The sequence below is a fragment of the Manis javanica genome, chromosome 1 (genome assembly GCF_040802235.1).
Source record: "Manis javanica isolate MJ-LG chromosome 1, MJ_LKY, whole genome shotgun sequence".
Lineage (NCBI taxonomy): Eukaryota > Metazoa > Chordata > Mammalia > Pholidota > Manidae > Manis > Manis javanica.
Window position 1 is genome coordinate 18,823,483 of NC_133156.1, and position 20,894 is coordinate 18,844,376.

Below are 20,894 nucleotides of genomic sequence, written 5' to 3' on the forward strand. Positions count from 1 at the left end.
CGGTGCACCTTCCGGGAAGGCTCTTGGCTAACGCCCTGGCTTTGGTTCTGGGCTCAAGCGGCACCTTCTCCAGGAGGCCTGCCCTGACTACTCTGCTCAAGCTTGGAGCTCTGTTCTGCCCACCCCAATACTTTTATCCCCTCTATACTGCTTTATGTGCTCTTTCCATCTCTGTCATCTTACATACGTCACCTATTTATTATGTTCTATTGCTTATTTACTGTCTGTCTCTCCTACTAAAAGGTAAGCTCCACGAAACAGAGATTTTTGCTTTATTCATCGATGTGTCCCACGTGCCTACAACAGTGTCTGGAAGACACTGGGTATTTAACCAACACTTGTTAAATATTAAATAAATGATTATTAAGGTTAGTCTTTGCGTGAGGTTTGTCTATTTCTTTTTGGGCCACGCTGTCTGTACTGCTGCTGCTTTGTGCTGTTTATTTCCAGAAATGTCTGGCAGTCCTGCGATACCCATTCATAATTACAGGTGAAGGCAGCTGGGCTTGCTCATCTCTGCAAGCACAAAGCCCCGGTTCCTCGCACGGGAGGGCCGGCTATAAGCAGGCGTCCACAGAGGGGCTCCGAGACGGAGGTGGGGTGGGCATTTACGTCTGGGCCACACCCGGGCTGCACAGCCTCTCCCATCAGGCTGTGCTGCTGCGGGCTGCATGCTGTGTGTCTACGCCAGTCCTACACCTCAACAGCAGTTCATTTCTTTAAAGTGCTGTTCTATGAGTTGAGCCTGAGAATGAACACAGGAGGCCAGGAAGGAGAGAAGAGGTGATGGAGAGAAGCAGGGAGGAAAGATGGAGGCAGAAAAGACTACAAATGTTCAGAAGACGTCCCTCCCACTAATCATTTCAATGGGTCCCCCCCTTGTACCATTTTTTCCTGTCTCCGTGCCGTCTCCAAGCCTCTGAGTGAGGACCCATTCTCCCCCCACGTGGGATCATTCTCCACTGGTGTCTGTGTGGGATGAAGTGCCCTCCAGTTTAATCTAGTCCTCAGCACAATCCCATCTATTTCCAATCTTCCAGAAATGCTCTGCCAAACTGACTAGCCTGTGGATGCCACAATCTACATCACCTTCTTTGCCTATAATGGACCTGTTCCCTTTTCTGTGCTTTAACTAGCATCCTCATGGAATTTAGGGAGAAACGCGAATGAAGGAATGTTTAGTCCTCTTTCTCGAATGAGAGGCAGAAGGCTCTCCGAGGAAACAGTAGCACTTGTTAGGAATAGGAGAAAGCCTTGACCTTGAGTAGAGTAAATTCTTAATCTCCATTTCTGCTGCTTTTTCTTTTTTAAAATTCAAGTAAAAACTACCTTTAAGATATTGAATTTTAATTTAATGCTTTTAAAGATCCAAGAAGAAGCTTCCTATGTTCACGCTGGAGAATGTCGTCACTGTGAATCCTAAACCATCTTTGTATCACAGACCATGGTCATCATCCATATATCTTCAAAATGATGGATTGAAAAGGGTAGGAGGTGATTAAAGAGATCAGAAAGATTTTACCATTCAGCCACCAAACCCATAGACACAAATCTGATGTACGTGTCATATAAATTCACCTATCTGATTGATCCCCAGAATTCATTATAGAGATTATAGAAATCCCTTACGGTCTTTGTACTTGCAATACCCGAAAGACAATGCCAAAATCAGTTTTTATAACGAACTGCCATTTAAAACTACAATGTTATCTTGCCCTCGGTGATAACCACAAAACGACAAACTGACAGTTTTCAAATGTGTGTCCAATTTCTTTTGTGATCACCGAACTGAAAATTATTTCTAAATCCATTCCCTGGTCACAACTGACAGTGACGTTGATATTCTCAAATCTTTGATTCAAGTATGTCAGAAATCTAAAGAAATACATTCCAGAATAACTTTCTCGAAGATGGAAAATTTCTTATAGATTTACTTCATTCTAGTGGTTCCAACTGCTCCTTGTTTCCCCAAGTTAATGGTAAAATGGAATAACCATGAGCTGGATTGCATTATAACAACAGTGGTACAGGAACCTATGATGCCATGCATAAATAGTTACTGCAGACAGTCTCTAGAAAAATCTCAGGTTGTTACCATGAGGAAAGGGGTGGCTCTTGAAAGTGAAGTTTTCCAAGTGATCATTTACAATGTTTGCTCAAGGCATTGATCTAAATTATACTTACCTTAAAACCGATGAACAGCAAGGGTCATTAACAAACTAGGTGGCCGCCTAATGGCTTAATTTGAAAGACAGCCCCAAGCTGTCTTTTTTAATGGGCACCCTGGTGCTGGGAAGCCACAAAATCTGACCCATTCCTTTAGTTCTTCTGGAGGATCCTAGTAAATACTGAAACATTTCTTGGGGAAAAAAGATGGAGCTTAGGGCTGAGAGAGATCTTAAAAGTTGTATATGCCTGATTTTTGCCCCCAATTATTAGCTATATAATCTCCAGCACTAAACTCTATCATTTAAGGATCTTATAAATCAAAAATCATTCAAATGCTCTTAAGAAAAAGAATTCATTTTAAATTCAGTAAAATATCATAAGAAACTGAAAAAAAACACACTCAGGTTACAGAATGGGTAGAATCCAAGGTAACTTTGGGGACCAGTCACTTTCTAATCTGCATTTCTGTCACCACATCTGGGTTTCTTAGAAAGCCTCTGTCATTTTCCTTTCTAGTGTTCAATTTCCTCAACTTACCCATCTTGACCATGACCATAAATAGCAGCCTCCTCACTAGGCCTATAGATCCTTAAGTTACTTACTTCCTGCTAGATTTTTTTGGTTCCATGTCCAGATAGGAAAAAATTCAAGTTGTGGTAGCTCCTCTCTTCTGGGTAGACCATCCACTCGGTGGACCGATACTGAGCCACGCCTCAGCCCTTTAGGTTTCTGCCTGCCAGTCCCAAAGTGAGTGCCACAAGTTTTAGGGTTTGATTATGGCAGCACCCACTTCTACGTACCAAAGCTTATTCTAACTATCCATGGGGCACTGATAAACCACTCTAAAATTTAGTGGCTTAAAACTACAGCAGACATTAATCTTGATAACAAATTTTCAACTGGGCAGGGCTTAGAAGAGACAGCTCATTTTCACTCCAGGGCATCACTTGGGGCTGCCTAACTAGACCTTGGAGCACTCACTTCCACAATGGTCAGTTGTGCCCCTGCCACCTAAGGGCTCATCAGGGCTGGGGGCCTGTCCATGTGGGCTTCCCCACAGGCTGCTTAGGCCTCCTTATTGCTTCATGGTCAAGTGCCAAGAGTGGAATCTAAATAAGAACAAAGCAAAAGCTAAAGGAACAAAACAGCAGCAGACTCATAGAACCCAAGAATGGACTAACAGTTACCAAGGGAAAGGGACTGAGGAGGGTAGGTGGGAAGAGAGGGAGAAGGGCAATCAGGGGCATTACAATTAGCACACATAACATGGGGGTGGACGCACGGGGAAGGCAGTATGGCACAAAGAAGACAAGTAGTGACTCTACAGCATCCTTACTACGCTGATGGGCAGTGACTGTAATGGGGTATGTGGTGGGGACTTGATGATGGGGGAAATCTAGTAACCACAATGTTGCCCATGTGATTTTATATTAATGATACCAAAATAAACAAACAAACAAATAAATAAAAAGAGTGATACGTAAGAGTTAGGAAGAGAAAGTTGCTAATTTCTTAAGGATTAGGCCTGGAAATTGTCATGGTACCCTTTCCATCATAGTCTAGCTCTTTCTTGCCAATTCTATTGGTAGAACCATCCAGAACAATGATATATAATAATGATGATTGTGTAAGATATCTTAATTTATTCATGACTTTCCTGGGAATGCTTCTATTGATTTCAATTAAGTAGAAGGATGGAGTTAGCATTGACATTTGTGTGTTTTATGATATTGAGGAAGTATCCATCTATTTCTACTTTATTCAGACATTTTACCAAGAATAAATGTTGAATTTTTATCAAATGTCTTTTCAGTATCAGCAAAGATGACTAGATGATTTTTCTTTTTTATGTGTTTGTCTGGTGAATTAAATTATTTTCAACTACTGAATCTTACATTCTGTCCTGTAATGACATGATGTGGTAATGGTGACTTATTTTTAATACTGTATTTATTTATATTTTATTTTATGTGTCTGAATCTCTCACACCTAGCCAAGAGAGACCTCAAGTCAGAAGGCACTTGCTATTTATTACTGTTCTCCCAAGTCGAGTACATGACTGGTAGCCATAGGTATTGAAATATTACAGGAGTTCAATAACTATTTATTGAAGTCTTGTCAGTCCCATTTCATAGACAACATTGCGGCTGTAATCAGCATAGTCTTGATTTATGACTTCCTTCTCTCTGTTGTATGTACTCTCGATCAAGGTCAATGTATCTGCAGCCACAACGGTACAAATGGGCAGAAAGCCATTTCCCATGGAATCTATTTATAGGAAATCAAATCATGCTTGGAATCAATTCCCTACACACACACACACACACACCCTCTGAACTGGCAAAGGATTATAAAGCTCCCCTTTGCAGGTAGCTAATGGGATCACGTGGGGTAAGAGTCAGTAGTTCTTAATTATTACTGCTGAAAAAGTGTCTTTTAATGTTTTTTATCCTGCTAGCTACCTTTCCTAATACTAAAAGTTCTGAATCCCTGACTCTGTTCATGCCACAGTGGCCTAGCAACAAGGAACCAAATTCAGATTTTAAACATATCTGCCAGGTTTTAGTGTGCTTCTCTGGCAGAAGGCATGCTGACAGGCTAAAAAAAGTAGTCTTAATTACAGTCACCTTAGCCATTTGGAAAAGACACTACCATCGTTTATATTTTGAAAATCAATACCTCTTTCAATGGAAAAAAGGCAAATGAAAGCTAGATAACCAAAGTCAAGCCCTGGTTCCAGATCTTTATTCATAGCCTGACATGTAAGAGTTCAATACCACTGTAACTTATGTTGCAAACAGATATTTTTAAATGACTAATAAAATTCCAAACACAAAACCTAAGAAGTAGAAATTAAGGAATTGCTAATATAAGTTTGCAGAAAAAAGTCTGTGCAGATCTCAATAGAATTCTTCAAAGAAGTCATTTAAATGATAAAATGTAGAGCTGCTGGTTTAACATCTAAGCAGAATAAATATTAATGCCTAACTAACTTCACCTTTGGGAGAAGTACGAGACTTCACAAAAATGTGTTGTCTACATGGCAGACACTCACTCAAGAACCAAACAATCCTGGAATTGGAATGGAGTTGGAAGATTCCTTAATTTAGCTAAATGAGGCACGATAGCCAAAATGTATGTACAAGAGCTTAATACAGAACCTGGTCTGTTATAGGTACTCGGTAAATATTTGAATTGAATTCATTTGAGTTGTCACTGATTAGAAATAAATATTTCAGATAAAATCTGCACAAAAAGCACTTTTTATCGCAATTTTGAGAATACAGATAGGCAAGCCCATACATTAAACCCAACAGTAATAGTATTATGTAAGTAGACAGACAACTGGATTGGATTTAGTCTGAAAAACTAAGTTCAAGTGCCAGTCCTACCACTTACCAGCTGTCTGACATTGCAAACGTCATTTAACTTGTCCGACTATCCATTTTCTGACTTGTAAGAATGGGAAAAACATCTCCTCCCATACTGTGTAGGATTATTATAAGCACAGAATTAAGTAGGATAATTCGTTGGAAAGAACAATGGAAATCTAAGACATCACTACTCATGTTATTATACCAGTACAGCTGAATGCTGATGAGTGTGTTTGGAAAACGACATATAAATTCATCTGCAATATTATAGGAAATTTCAAGAATGATATATAGAAATGAACACATGCTTAGAAAATAATTTTCCAAAGGTGTTCTATAATGTAGGAATAATAAATCACTACATATCAGATACAACAGATAAATTTTGCATTTAACACAGTGAATACTTTAGGGTCTGTACAGCTTTCATCAGAGAAGTTTTCTTAGGGTTTATCACTCAACAGCTCCCAGTGGCAACAGAGAAGAGTATAAAAATGACCATCAAAATCACTCAGTGATTCACTAGAAATGTTCCTCAATTCTGGGAAAGCTTTGCAAATATTTCTACAATAATGGATAAATTGGCTAGGGTATAAAATATTAATCAGCTTTGGGGAGGCTTAATATAAATAATTTTGAAAAGAAATTAAATATGTGTCACTTACTTCATCATAAAATAACTTTCAGAAAAACATGCCAGGGCCTTAAACATAAAAGGCTAAATCACACATCAAGATACCTTTGCAATAATTGGACATTTTATTTTTCACACACACACACAAAAAAACTAAGCTATGGAACATGGTTTCCTAGTAACAGTAATACTAGGTAAATAAAATAGAATCCAGTTTACAGCAATCAGCAACCATTCAGCTTCCAATCACTTGGATGTTTGCTTTTTCATTTCCATTAACATAAAGATGAAAAAAAAATACTGACTTTCTAAATGTGGAATTATTTTTTTCAAAATTTGGAAGAGACATTGAATTGGTACCCCAGTGTTCCCTCCAGCCAGTGTATAATTATCCTCAACAATCTTGTCCCTACCCACTGAGTGAGGCAGGATACTTCCCACATGGCATAAATTTTGAATTTTTGAAGGACAGAGACCAGCCTCATTCCTCTCTGCTCACTGATGTCTGAAAGTCCACACTTAGAAGGTGCTTTTGTTTGTTTCTTGGGTCCTTTGCTTTGTTTTTTTTCACCCCCTGTCTTTTATGTAAGGCTTTCTGGTCTCAAGTTTTGAAAATGCAAATGTTCCAATATGCACACTCATGTCCCAAGTATAAACTCTTCAACCAAATTAAATGTTGGACATGCGTAAGAATTATACTAGGAAAAAGCAGAATAAGAGATAATACATGTAAATAATCCAACTTGGTGACTACTATTACTGAAAAGCAGTGGGCTTGTATTGCTCCATAGTATCAAGGGAATTTAATGCTAAAATCATAAAAAATAAAGTAAGTGTGTAGATAGAAATTTTCTGCTATATTTAAAAACAAAATCTTTCATAGGCATTTCCAGTCATCTACCACCAATTGCTGTGTAGCAGACAACACAATGGTAAGTAAAGATATAATGCCAGAAAAACTCAAATATGATCTCTTGTAAATTTTATACTTATTGCTTTTGACATGTAGACATAGGCAGAAATATTATATTTTCTACTAGAAAACTTATTGTTTCTAGGACATAATGATGCGATATGTTATTCTGCAAAACACATCATGTTACATAGGAGGCATACTATTTGTTCATGTTAGAGAACATGCTATACCATTGACAGAGCAAGGTGCACTAGTTATCTGCCAAAAAACTATTCCTCCTCAGTCTTCATCTTTCCTGGAAGATCCAGTTTTGTTTTGTTTCACTGGTCTACCCTACGTCCAGTGGTCAAGTGCTTAGGAAAGGTTGATTAGTCTATGCCAATCAGGGTAACCCTTGTCGGGACTGGTTTAGAAATGAGCATGTGGTATAATTCTGATCAATGAAATAAGACAGAAGTCTGCCACAGAGCCTTCTTTAAGAAAAGACACAGAAAGGGATGCCCTCTTCTACGAGACAGTGTTTTCGAGGTGCAATGCCTGGGAGTAGTGCAACTATTTTGTAACCAAGAGGATTACCATCCTAAAGATGACCCAGTACACTAAGGATGGGTGAGCATAAAAATGGGGAAAAAATCAAGGTCCTTTATATCATTGAGCTGCTGAGTTAACCAAACCTGGTGCTGCTTTACCTCTGAATTTCTATTATGTAAGACGATAAATATTTTTACTGTTTAAGCCAACTGAGTTGGGTTTTCTTTTTACAGCCAAAGGTATTTGAACTACTACAGAATATGTGTTTATGTCAGCAGAATATTTGAGAAAGCTCCTGTGAATAGCTCTGAGGGGAAAATATGGATTGAAGGATAATTTAATTTGGTAGGTTAATAAGATGGTTAAATAATGAAGGGAAGTCTTTTGTAGTATATCTTAGAGTTCATTTAGCCTTAGCTTTTCCTGTTGAATACTTTTCATCAACAATGGATAATTACAAAGAAGTTATAAAACAGGTAGATAATCGCAGAGAGCAATAATTAATATGCTAAGTGCCAGAATCAAAACCGAAAATGTTTTCTCCTAAAGAATGATGTGAATGCCCAATGCCCTCATCCTACTTCAACTTTCTCTTCAACTCTTGCCCAACTCAGCTATTTTATCTGTGAAGCTGTTCCTTATTCACCATCCCAGACACAGTTTAAAATACACAACCAGTCCCAGCCGTGGCCCTTATATCTCTACCACCATCATAGCTCTTACCACACCTTAATACATGTTTACTTACATGTATATATGAGCTCCTGCTTTATTCAACTTTGTACCTTCAGCCTCTGATTTGGTGTTACCGGTAGGATAAATGCACACATGTATGAATAAATAAGCAAATGAATGAGCAATTACATGGATTGATTTAAAGAAACACCTTCACTTATTAGAAGCTGAAGGACAAGAATGAAATGAAGAAAGAAGAAAAAGTTAAGGGAAATTATTGTAGACCAGGAAAAACCTAAGTTCAGACCTGATACAGCAAGTTACTTAGAAACATTGCAGGAGGGGGTTAGCTCTCCTCATGGAGCCTCCCTCTTTCATTTGTAACTTGTTCTCATATGAGGGCACAAACCCACAACGTAACATTACAGATGACCACAGTTTTTCACATTTCTCAAGACTTCAGACTCAAATGCACTAAACAGCTTGAAGTATGCTGTGAACAACAATCACTGCGCATCTGCAGTTCCTGTGGAGATCACTGGTGATCCGCACAGATTAGCTTTGTACTTCACCCTCTGAAAAGCCTAACGTCTTGAGACTGGCAATACAGAACACTTGGATTAAATCTAAGCCCTGTTTCATTTCCTCTTTCTTCAACAGACTCCTTGAGATATTTTTTTTCCAGTGCCTTCTCCAAAGCCATTCCATGTTCCCTTTCACTCTCCATGCACCTAAACATTATAAACCTGAGACGTAAGATTTATGCTAATTCTTAACTTACAGTTAAGTACACAACAAGAATATCTATTATATGCTTTCTAGAACACTTAACAATTCAAAAGAAAGCATATGTGTTAAGAATTAAAGAGAGATGCTCAGTTGACTTGAGGGTAAAAAAAGGATGCATTGTGCTCAGAATACAGAAAGGAAACCAAAGGAATAATCTAGTAATGCTTTGACTGAACTCAAAGGCATATTCACTAGAAATCAGGAAAGGCTGATAAACCTATTGACTAAGTAATAAAAACCATAATACTGGAATTTTATTTTATGATCAACCCAAGGCTCTGAATTAAATCCTGCACATGAAATGAGCTCTAGGTAAACCTTGAACATTTTCATTTAGATTAAAATCAAACTGAGAACCGGTCAGAAAATTTAAGTATGAGCCATAGAATTAATTAGAATTCAGGCAATACAAGGATAATGCACTTAAGTAGTTATTTTTGTCTAAGTTTAAATGATCCAGGTCACCAGCTCTGTTCACCCAGAATACAACAACTGCTGCTTTTTACAGCTTTAAGTGAAAATTAGTTTTAAGAAATATATTGTTTGGACATATCTAGGGTAACAGCTTCTCTATGTCATGTCTTCTATGATTCATAGGCGATTTGTGCTTTGCTACAGTGAGTTAAATAAGGAAAAGGGAAGAGCGAGCATTAAACTACATGTATATATGTGATGGAATATAAGAAAGGTTCAAATATTAAATTTTAAAACTCAATTTTAATAATAACTCACTGGGCTCACACTCTATGTACTATGATACATTTTATGCTCTCCTATGTACTAATTTTTAAAAAGTCACATGCATCAGTCTTGCACTCAAAAAATCTTATAATATCCTCTTAGAGGATGTGTAATTGAATGGTTAAGAGAAATGGTTCTCAACCTATTTTCATCCACAAAATATTCCGCCTGAATTAGTCACATCACATTCCTGGGGTCTTGGGGCTGAGACTGATCCAAATGCAGTCAGGCTTTTGGGGAACCTGGAGGTGGACGGGTACCTTTCACAACTGGCAGTCGGGCTAGAGCACAGAGGGCAGTTTCTGGAGGTTTTAAAATATTGACTCCAAACTTCTGACATGTCCCACATGAAGAGGTGGGGTCTTCCCCCTAGCCCCACAAGCCTGGGCAGGCTCGTGGCTGCTTCAATCAACAGAATCGATTAAAAGTGACACTGAAGACATCTGAAGCCGGGTCACAAAAAGCCACAACATTTTTACCTGCTTCTCTTGAACTCTTGCTCCCGGGATAGGTCCTTTCACGTAATTCTCTGTAGGATCCCAGGTGCCCCATTGTAAGGAGCTCCAGCCATGGAGAGGCAGTGCACAGGTGCTCTCACTGATAGCCAGCCCCCTGGTTGACCCCTCCTTCTGAATCATCCTGAGTTGCATACATGTGAGAGAAGAAGCCTTTACGTCACAGGTTCTCAAATTTTGGCATGCATCAGACTCACCTGAGCACTCGTTAAACTATAGATTTTGAGTCCCACTGTGAAAATTCCTGATTTGGCACATCTGGGGTGCGTGCAGATCGTTTGCATTTCCGTTTCCAGGTGATCTGGGGACCACACTTTGAGAACCACTGCTGTAGATGATTCAAGCCACTGATGAAATCCCAACATTGTGAAGCGGAGTCAAGCCATACTTTTCCTCCCTTGTCTGGATTTCTGGCCCAATCTATGAAAAGAATAACTCTACCTTTTCCCATTCAAGTAGGTAAAGTAGAATGCAAATGAGTAGAATGATATTATGGGACACGTTTAGTTCATTCTGATTGATTTAAAAGTACAGCATTCGTAAACTTCCCTGCTTTAATGATGAGCTTTAATTATTAATGGATGCAACACAGTTCACGAGTGATTGCAAAAACCACTGCTTAGTCACCGTATCTGGGACCCTCTAGCCCCATTTAAGAATATGAGTCTTGGAATGAGGGGAGCTGGCTTCGAATCTCACCTCTGCTAATGTACTGGTCAGCGCAGCAGCCGACAGGGGACGGGGGAAGCCTGTGGAGCTTGGGCACCATTTAAACCCACCTACCACTTCAGCTGTGTGGGATCTGAAACAAGATACTCTTGTAAGCCTCTGTTCACTCCCAGAATGGCCTGAGAAGATTGCTGTGGTTATCTCACTAAATGAGATACTGCTCTCAGAACAATGCCTGGGACTGAAAAGTTACCCTGTAAATATCACAGGAAGTGTTATGTGTCCTTAGATCAGCTTTTTACTATTGTGAGAAATATAACTCCCTGTACAAAACCAGCACAACAATATCAACCTCATGAGCTGATTGTTAGAATTAAATAATGGAAGTAATAAGTGCTCAATAGATGGCAGCTATTATATAATAATAATTGTTGTTGTTATTATTATTATTATATTGCTGTGAAACAGGATTCTACCAGTGACAGAAAACACAAAAGTGAGCAAGTTTTACTCTGGTAAAACAGAGCTGGCACGTGGGGGTCAGTTGACAGCAATACATAAAGCATCTTAGCCTGGCACTGATGGAACAGCAAGGAGAAGTCTGTGCTGTTACTAAAAGTTCAGTGACAGGGTCAAAGGGATTACTGAAAGTGTGGTCACACTCGCTCTGAAGCTGGAGGAAGAACTGCCCTACATCACTGTAGATACTGGTCACTGTCCTGTTAGTGTCAGATCCCAGCAGTTGCAACATAGACCTTTGTTGTTTCTGACTTTGAGCACCTATTTCTCCTCCTCCCCTTGATACCCAAAGTATAAGTCTGAGGCAGTATTGCTATTAGAACCTGTACTAATAGATTATCAGGTAGAAAATTCTTTGGAATATTAATCAGTAATGAATATGTTAGCTAATAAGTTTGAGATGATGCCTTTCAATAGTGAAGGACTTTAAAAACAACTTTAAGGGCCCTACAGAATAAATCTATAGTAATATAATGATAGGTGAGGATATTGCCATCTTGTTGCAAGATTTTCTTAGTTCCCATAAATGCAGCACATGGCCTGATTTCTCCCAAGGCTGGCCTGTTGATTACACATTTTGCAAAGCATAGACATGGCTTTCTTTTAAAATTCTTTCTTATTCACAATATGCTTCATTCTTTGCATAACTAGAATAATACTGGGAGAAAATTTAGGTGAACATTTTCCTTCTTCTCTGGATGAGGAAGAATTTTCTGAGCATAAAGAAATAAAAGGAATCACAAAGTAAAACAAAAACAGATTTGACTATATAAAAATTGAGGCCTTCCATTTGTTGGAAAACACCACAAGCTAAAATAAAACTAAAAAAATAACATCATTCAAAAGCCTTTTTATCCATAATATACAAATAACTCTTACAAATCAATAAATAAAACCAATGGAATATGACTTAAAAATATACACCAATAATTTGCCTAATTATTAGTACAAAAATAATTGCAAATTTAGACTATAAAAATTTTTCCCTTAGAAAATCAGCAGAAATTTTGAAATTGTTAATATTTTATGTTAGTAAAGTTTCCCTAAGACCAAGATTCTTATACTCTCTCTCAAAAGTGGTCCCATTTTTCTGGAAAGCCATTTGACTAAAAAAGTAAGAAGTCATAAAAATGTTTTCAATCCTTAATCTGGTGAGTCCAGTTCTAAGGAAACTTGGAAAATTTCCCCAGGAAATAATCAGCATTTCAGTCAAAATTTGAAGTACAAAGATATTTACCATGGCTTTATTATAACAGCAAAATTTATAGAAAAACATATACTCATTACAAAAACATATACAGTATTATGGATTAAATTGTAGTTTTTAGCACTGCTATGCAATCATGTAAAAATATCAAATAGTTTTACTGATTTGGGAAGGTTCATAGCAAAATATTAGTGGAAAAACATCAAGATACAAAACAGGATTCATCAGGAATCGTTTTTGAAATTTTTTGTTAGTGGCTGTTGGGAGTGCTGCATTGAAGGATATTCTGAACTAGCCTCTGGGCTCAGAAGGACAGAAGTCTGTGATCACCAGTATCTGCCATGAACACAAAATATGGGGAGTGATAACACACATGCATGATGCATCCCTAGTAATATATGCAGTAGGGGTCCAATCATATATCAGCATGTACCTGTGCAGTGAGCTGTGTGTGTATACATGTGTGTGAAATCACTTCACGATTACTAGATTGTGATATTAGGATGATTCAGTTAAAAAAAAATGTTTTGGCATTTTCAAATTTTCTACATTAGCACATACCAGCTTTATAGTAGATCTTCAGACTGTCATGTGATTTTTTTTAATGGGATATTGCATTCATTCTGAGGAAGGTGTCAGGGGTGGGAGCATAAAAACACAGGAAATACATTTTTGAGAGATTTCTGTAGGTGCTTTCATTTCTTTTCCCAGGAGGTAAGTGTATTATTAGAGATAGGAATATCATTCCCAGCACAGGGTAGCTCCAGACTTGTTCAAATTTGGTTATGAATAAGAATGTGACCTTTTCTCTCCTATGCAAAGCCAGGCACTTGAAAGAAGATTTCTCTAAATGAGCCAGAAAAAGCATCAATTTTTGTCAGTATAAATAGCCAAAGGGTCTGTAATGAACAAAGCCACCTTTGAAAGTGCCAGGATTATGGTGAGTTTTAAAAAATTTTAAACAATTATTGACATTTTTTCCTTTATGATTGTATACTGCTGAGTCATCCCCACTGTGGAAGCTGATTTTGATATTTTCAAAGCTCTAATTTCTTTACGGCGAGCAATTAGCAGGTGACTAAGCAAGCGCGTGTGGTTTCATGACTGAATTGCTTCCACCTTGTGAGGCGGAGTCTCAGAATTGGAAACCATGAGCTTTGGGGAGTCAGCGACAAAGGGCCCAGATGTGGCTTTCCCTTTAATTAGCTCTGTGACATGAGACATGTCATTTTCTCTGTTCCCTTTCAGAAACTCCGCATTTATAATGTGAAAATATGCTGTCCTCTGGGGCATGATATGTGAGGATAAATTGAGTAAAAGATGCAAGATGCATAAGCCGACTGGAGGCCAGCCTTCCTACTGGGTCCCTCTCCCAGAAGACATTGTATAAATCCCCCCTAAGGTGTTAACTGATAATTAGAATGTTAACTAGCAGCCAAGGAATCAGGGATATTTGAGTTTCTGAAAGTAAATTAAGTGGAATTGTCCCAAATTTTGGAAGTGGACAGGGTCAGCCAGATGTCCAGTGCTGACCCCAGGTTGCTCGGGGGAGGGTGTCCAGCTATAGTTTCTCCAGCCTCACCCAACTCTTTGAAAACTGTAATCCATCAAGACGATCATATGTTGCTTTTCATTAATTCCTATTCAACCGCAGCTGAATGAATTTGTCACCTTGTTCATAGCTAATGTATGCATTGCTCTGCTCCTTCAATATGCATTTATGTTCCTTAGAACACTGAGACAAGTGTTAAGGTAAAATAGCCGCCAGTACTGAGAGTTGAGAACTTGTTATTGTATAGAGTCTAAATAACTAGTGTCTTCTTGGGGAAATTATGCCAAGCCCACCCCCTGATCAAAATCAGAATTCCCATTATATGATTGCACTGAGCCCTTTATCTTTCCTGCCTTCCTCGTGTCCACCTCTGCTGACGTAGCAAATGCTTCCCCTGTGCAGGCACTGTGTGCTACACCTACCTGTTCAGGGATGGAAGGGGCACAAAGCAAGAGTTTTCATGGGCAGCGATGCAACATGTTCACCTGGAAGTATTTATGTTTCCAAATTGTGCACTTCTAAAAATATAATATAAGTTTAAATACCCCAAAGCATGGCAAGCCTTGCTCTGGACTTATTTAAATTTTTGATGAAATATATGGTAGATATTTTGCTTTATATATAAAATGTTCTAATGGCATTAACACTAGAATCTACTTTTCCATGTAGGCAGAAAGTTCTTTGGGAGAGGGTGGTACAAATGGCAGCATAGGAAAACCCTGAACTCACTGCTTCTCATGGACACACCAAAGCTGTACCTACATAGAGAACAGTTCCTCCCGAGGAGGAGCTAAGAGGGGACTGAATGGCTTCTATATAAGAAAGGATCCAGGAACCACATAGGGAAGGGCAGGTGGAATAGTGATGTGGCGCGTCAATGGGAACCCCACCCTCTGATGGGTCCAGCTGTGACAGGGAGAGATTTCACTGAGGGGCCAGCATGCAGACTCCCCCACCTTAGGGAATGACAAAACAATAGCAGTTTAAAGGGCAACTAGACTATAAGTGAAGAAGATGGATTTACTGACCCTAGAACATCTATCAAACAGGAGAACTGCTAGACCTCCCTCCATAATCAGAGGAACCAATGAGCACCAATTTCCTGTGTTCCCCTCCACCTTGAGAGTGTGGGTGGGAGCAGGGTCCAGGCACAGTAGCCAGCCTGAGAAGGCCATCTCAGTGCACTCTGGGCCCTTGGCCCAAACTAGCTGTGCTCCCAAGGCAGACCCTGCACAGAATAGCCTAAGCCCTCCCCCTACAACATGCTGCAGTTCCAGCCATCCTGCCAAGGTGGCTCCAGCACAGCACACCCCAAGAACCATGGGGCCCACAACCACTCCAGCTCCAACTAACCAGCCAGGATGGCCCCAGCACAGCAGCCCCCAGGAACCCCTGTCATACCCCAGCCCAGCTCCAGCCATACCATCAGGGCATCCCCAGTGCAAAGCACCCCAGAATCCTGTAGCCCATACCTGCTCCAGCACCGACTGTCCACTGGGATGGACTCAGCATGGAGTGCTTCAGGACCCCCCAGTCCACTCAGCTCCACTGTCTTGCCAACGCCACCCTGGACCACGCCCATACCAGTTCCAGCCAGCCCTCTCAGGTGGCTCTGGCACAGCATGCCCTAGGATGGCCCAACCCACACGTGCTCTAGCTCCAACCGGTCTGCCAAAGCTGTCAGGCACATACAGGGGACACTTCTACACAGGGCCACTCCTTCAAGACTGCAGGGGTAGCTGTTCTGCCTAATTCATAGAAACAAACACAGAAACTCAAGCAAAATGAGAAGACAAAGGAATATGTTCCAAATGAAAGAACAAGATAACCTCCCCAACTCAAATAAAATCTCTAATGAAATGGAGATAAGTAATTCACCTGATAGAGTTCAAAGTAAGGTCATAAAGATGTTCACTAAACTCAGAAGAAAAATGGAGGAGAACTTTAACAGTGAGAATTTTAAGAGACTTAAAAAATATAAGAAAGCACCCAATCAGATCAGCAAATTGAAGAAAAAATTTAAAACATGAAGATAATGTAAAGGACCACTAGGATAACACCAAGCATACTAATATTCACACTATAGGGGAGTCAGAAGAAAAAAAAAGAAATGAGCAGAAAACTTACTTATAGAAATAATGGCTGAAAACATCCCTAACCTGGGAAGAAAACCGGTATCCAAATATAGGAAGTAAAGGATGAGAGATCCAAATAAGAGGAACTCCAGGAGAAACATGCCCAGACAGAGTAGAATTAAAATGGCAAAGATAAAGAGAGAATCTAAAAGGTAGCAAAAGAAAAACAAATAGTCACATATCAGTTGATTTTTCAGCAGAAACTTTGCAGGCCAGAAGGGAGTAACAGGATATAGTTAAAGTGTTGAAAGGGAAAAACTTAGAACCAAGAATATTTTACCTGGCAAGATTATCACCAGGAATTGAAGGACAGATAAAGAGTTGCCCAGACAAGCAAAAGCTAAACATGCTCATCAACACTAAACCAGCCTCACAATAAATGTCAAAGTATCTACTTTAAGTGGCAAAGAAAAGGGTCATAACTAGAAATAAGAAAATATATGGAAGAACACATCTCACAGGTAAAGGCAAAAATATAGTAAAAGCAGTGGGTTAGCTACTTAAAAACTAGAATAAAGGGTAAAATACAAGAATAGTTAAATGCACTATAACTATAGTAAGTAGTTAAGGGATTCACAAAATAAAAAGTGTAAAATATGATGTCAAAAACAAAATGTGTGTTTGGAAGACTACAGATGCACAGCTTTTAGAATGTGTTCAAACTTAAGCAACTATCAGCTTAAAATAGACTGCTCCATATGAACCATATGATAACCAAAACCTACAATAGATACACAAAAAATAAAGAGAAAGGAACCCAAATACAACACTAAAGAAAACCATCAAATCACAAGGAAAGAGGCCAAGAGAACAAAGGAACAGAGAAATATAAAGACAACCAGGAAACAATTAACAAAATGGCAACAAGTATATACCTATCAATAATTACTTCAAATGTAAATGGACTAAATGCTCCAATCAAAAGACATAAGGTGGCTGGATAGTTGAAAAAAGAAGACCCATCCATATGCTGCCTATAAGAGACTTACTTCAGGTCTAAAGATACACACAGACTCAAAGTGAAAGGAGGGAAAAATGTATTCAAAGTAAATGGAAACAAAAAGAAAGTTGGAGTATCAATATTTATATGAGACAAAATAGATTTTATAAAAAAGACTACACCAAAAGATAAATGGGGCATACATAACAATAAAGGGATCAATTCAAGAAGAAGATATAGCATTCATAAGTATTTGTGAAATTATTTATGTATGCAAAATAGGAGCATCTAAAATATAAAGCAATTATTCACAGACATAAAGGGAGAAATTGATTGTGATATATTAATAATAGGGGACTTTAATACTGGGATTAATTCTAGGGATGCAAGGATGGTTCAATATCTGCAAATCAATCAATAAGATACACCACATTAACAAAACAAAGGATAAAAATCATATGATCATCTCAATAGATAAAAAAAAATTTGACAAGATTTAACACCCGATTATGATAATAACTATCAACAAAGTGAGTATAGAAGCAACATAGCTCAACATAATAAATGACAAACTCACAGCTACCATCGTACTCAATGGCAAAAAAGCTGAAATCTTTTCTCAAAGACCAAGAACAAGACAAGGATGACCAGTTCTTATCCAACATAGTACTGGAAGTCCTAGCCATAGCAATCAGGCAAGGAAAGGAAATAAAAGGAGTCCAAATTGGTAAGGAAGAAGTAAAATGGGCACTATTTGCAGATGAGATGATACTATATATAGAAAATGATAAAGACTCCACCAAAAAGCTATTATAATTAATAAACGAATTCACCGAAGTTTCAGGGTACAAAATTAATATATAGAAATCTGTTGTGTTTCTATATACTAATAATGAGTGTACAGAAAGAGAAATTAAGAAAACAATTTTATTTACCATTACATCAAAGAGAATGAAATACCTAGGAATAAACGGAACCAAGGAGGTTAAATATCTGTACTCTGAAACTGTAAGACATTGGTGAAAGAAATTGAAAATGACTCAAATAAATGGAGATTCCATACTTTTGGATCAAAAGAATTAATATTGTTAAAATGTCCATTCTACCCAAAGTAATTTTCAATTCATTCTCCATCAAAATACTAATGGAATTCTTCACAGGACTAGAATGAATAATTCAAAAATTTATATGGAAAAACAAAAGACCCTGAATAGCCAGAGCAATATTGAGTAAGAAGAACAAAACTGGAGGCATTATGCTCCCTAATTTCAAACTATACTACGAAGCTATAGTGATAAAAACATATGGTAATGGCTTGATAACAGACACATAGATCAGTGGAATAGATCAAAGAGCTGAGAAATAAACCCATGTATATGTGATCGATTAATCTATGACAAAGGATCCAAAATATACAACGCAGAAAGGATAGTCTCTTCAATAAATGATATTGGGGAAAACTCAACAGCTACATGCAAAACAATGAAATCAGACCACTATACAAATAAATTAAAAATGGAGGAAAGACTTGAATATAAGACCTGAAACCTCAAAACTCCTAGAAGAAAACAGAAACAATAACCTCTTTGACACTGGTCCTAGCCGTATTGTTTTGGACCAGTCCTCTCAGGCAAGGACAGCAAAAGCCAAAAGAAAGAAATGAGATTACATCAAACTCTAAAGCTTCTGAACAGCAAAGGAAACCATCTAAAAAATTAAAAGGCAACCTACTGAATGGGAGAAGATACTTGCAAATTGTACATCTGATAATGGGTTCGTATCCAAAATATGTAAAGAACTTACACAACTTAATATAAAAAAAAAATTGAAAAATGGGCAGAGGACTTGACCTTTTTCTGAAGAAGACCACATGAAAAGATGCTCAACATCACTAATCATCAAGGAAATGCAAATAAAAACTACAGTGAGTTATCACCTCACACGTGTCAGATTGGCTTTTATTAAAAAGTAACAAGTGTTGGTGAGTATGTGGAGAAAAAGGAGCCCTAGTAAACCCTTGGTGGGAATGTAAATTGGTGCAGGCACTGTGAAAAACAGTGTGGAAGTTCCTCAAAAAATTAAAAATAGAAACACCATAGGATTCAACAATCTCATTCATAAGCAGTTTTTTGAAGAAAACAAAAACACCAATTTGACATGATATACACAACTCTATATTCATTGCAACATTATTCACAGTAGCTAAGATATGGAAGTAACTAAGCATTCATTGATAGATGAATGGACAAAGAAATGTGGTATAGTTATACGATGGAATATTATTCAGCCATAAAAAAGAATGAAATCTTGCCATGTGTGGCAACATGGATAGACTTAGTCGGTACTATGCTAAGTGAAATAAATAAGATAAAGACAAATGTCATATGATTTCATTTATATGTGGAATCTAAAAACAAAAGAAATGAACAGAACAAAACAGAAATAGACCCATAGATACAGGAAATAAACTATTGGTTGCCAGAGTGGGAAGAATTTCAGGGGCAGGAAGACAGGTGAATACAATTAAGAGGTGTAGCTTTATAAAATAAATAAACCATAATGATATAATGTACAGCATAGGAAATATAGTCAATACTACATGCAATTTTGCATATAGATGTTAACTATACATATCATATGAATCATTTCATAATGTACAGAAGTAACAAATTATGATGTACTCTGAAACTGACAGTATATTGTACGTTAATATTTCAATTAAAAAGAAGTTTGGCTTCATAAAAATAAAACCTAACCTGGCTGGTGGAAGTATAAATTGGATTCACTGTTCTGGAAAACAATTTAGCCAAATATATTTGGATCTTTAAATGTCCTTATGCCATTTGACCCAGTATACTTCCAAGAGTCTCTCCTAATTAAATAAATACGTATGTACAAAACTATTCCTATTTTCAAAGACAGTCATACATAATATTTAGGCAGCATCTAAATGTCCATAAAATAGAGGAAATCACTTAAATAGTGGTACAATGTGCATTATTATGCATATTAGGCATTGCAGTACAGCCATTCAAATAATATAGAATTTAAACAACTGATCATGCAGGCAAAATTATGTTAAATACAATAAGGTTACAAAACCGTATGCATAGAATCATCCCAAACAATTTAATATTCAATATTTTTTCAGATATATGAAACTGGAAGAAAATACACAAAAATGTTAACAAGGTTATTTCTGGGTTTGGGGATTATGGGGGATTCTTGTGTGTTTTAATTTGTTTCTCCTTTTTAAAATTTAAATAATGGCCATATATGTCTTTCATAAGAAAAGAAGGAAAGTTCAGAAACAAGAAAGTTTCTCTTTGGAGAGATTAACATTTTTTAACATAAATAACCACTAAAATATATATATATGAAAGAAAGCATGTGATATGGCAGTTTATGTAAAATTAAAGATATTGCTGAAGTTTGGTTCTCTGCCCCAACAATGACTATTTCTTTGTGACTAAAGTTTAATAATGTCATTGCAGAGCATTGAAAAGAAATGATTATCCAAAGTAAAGA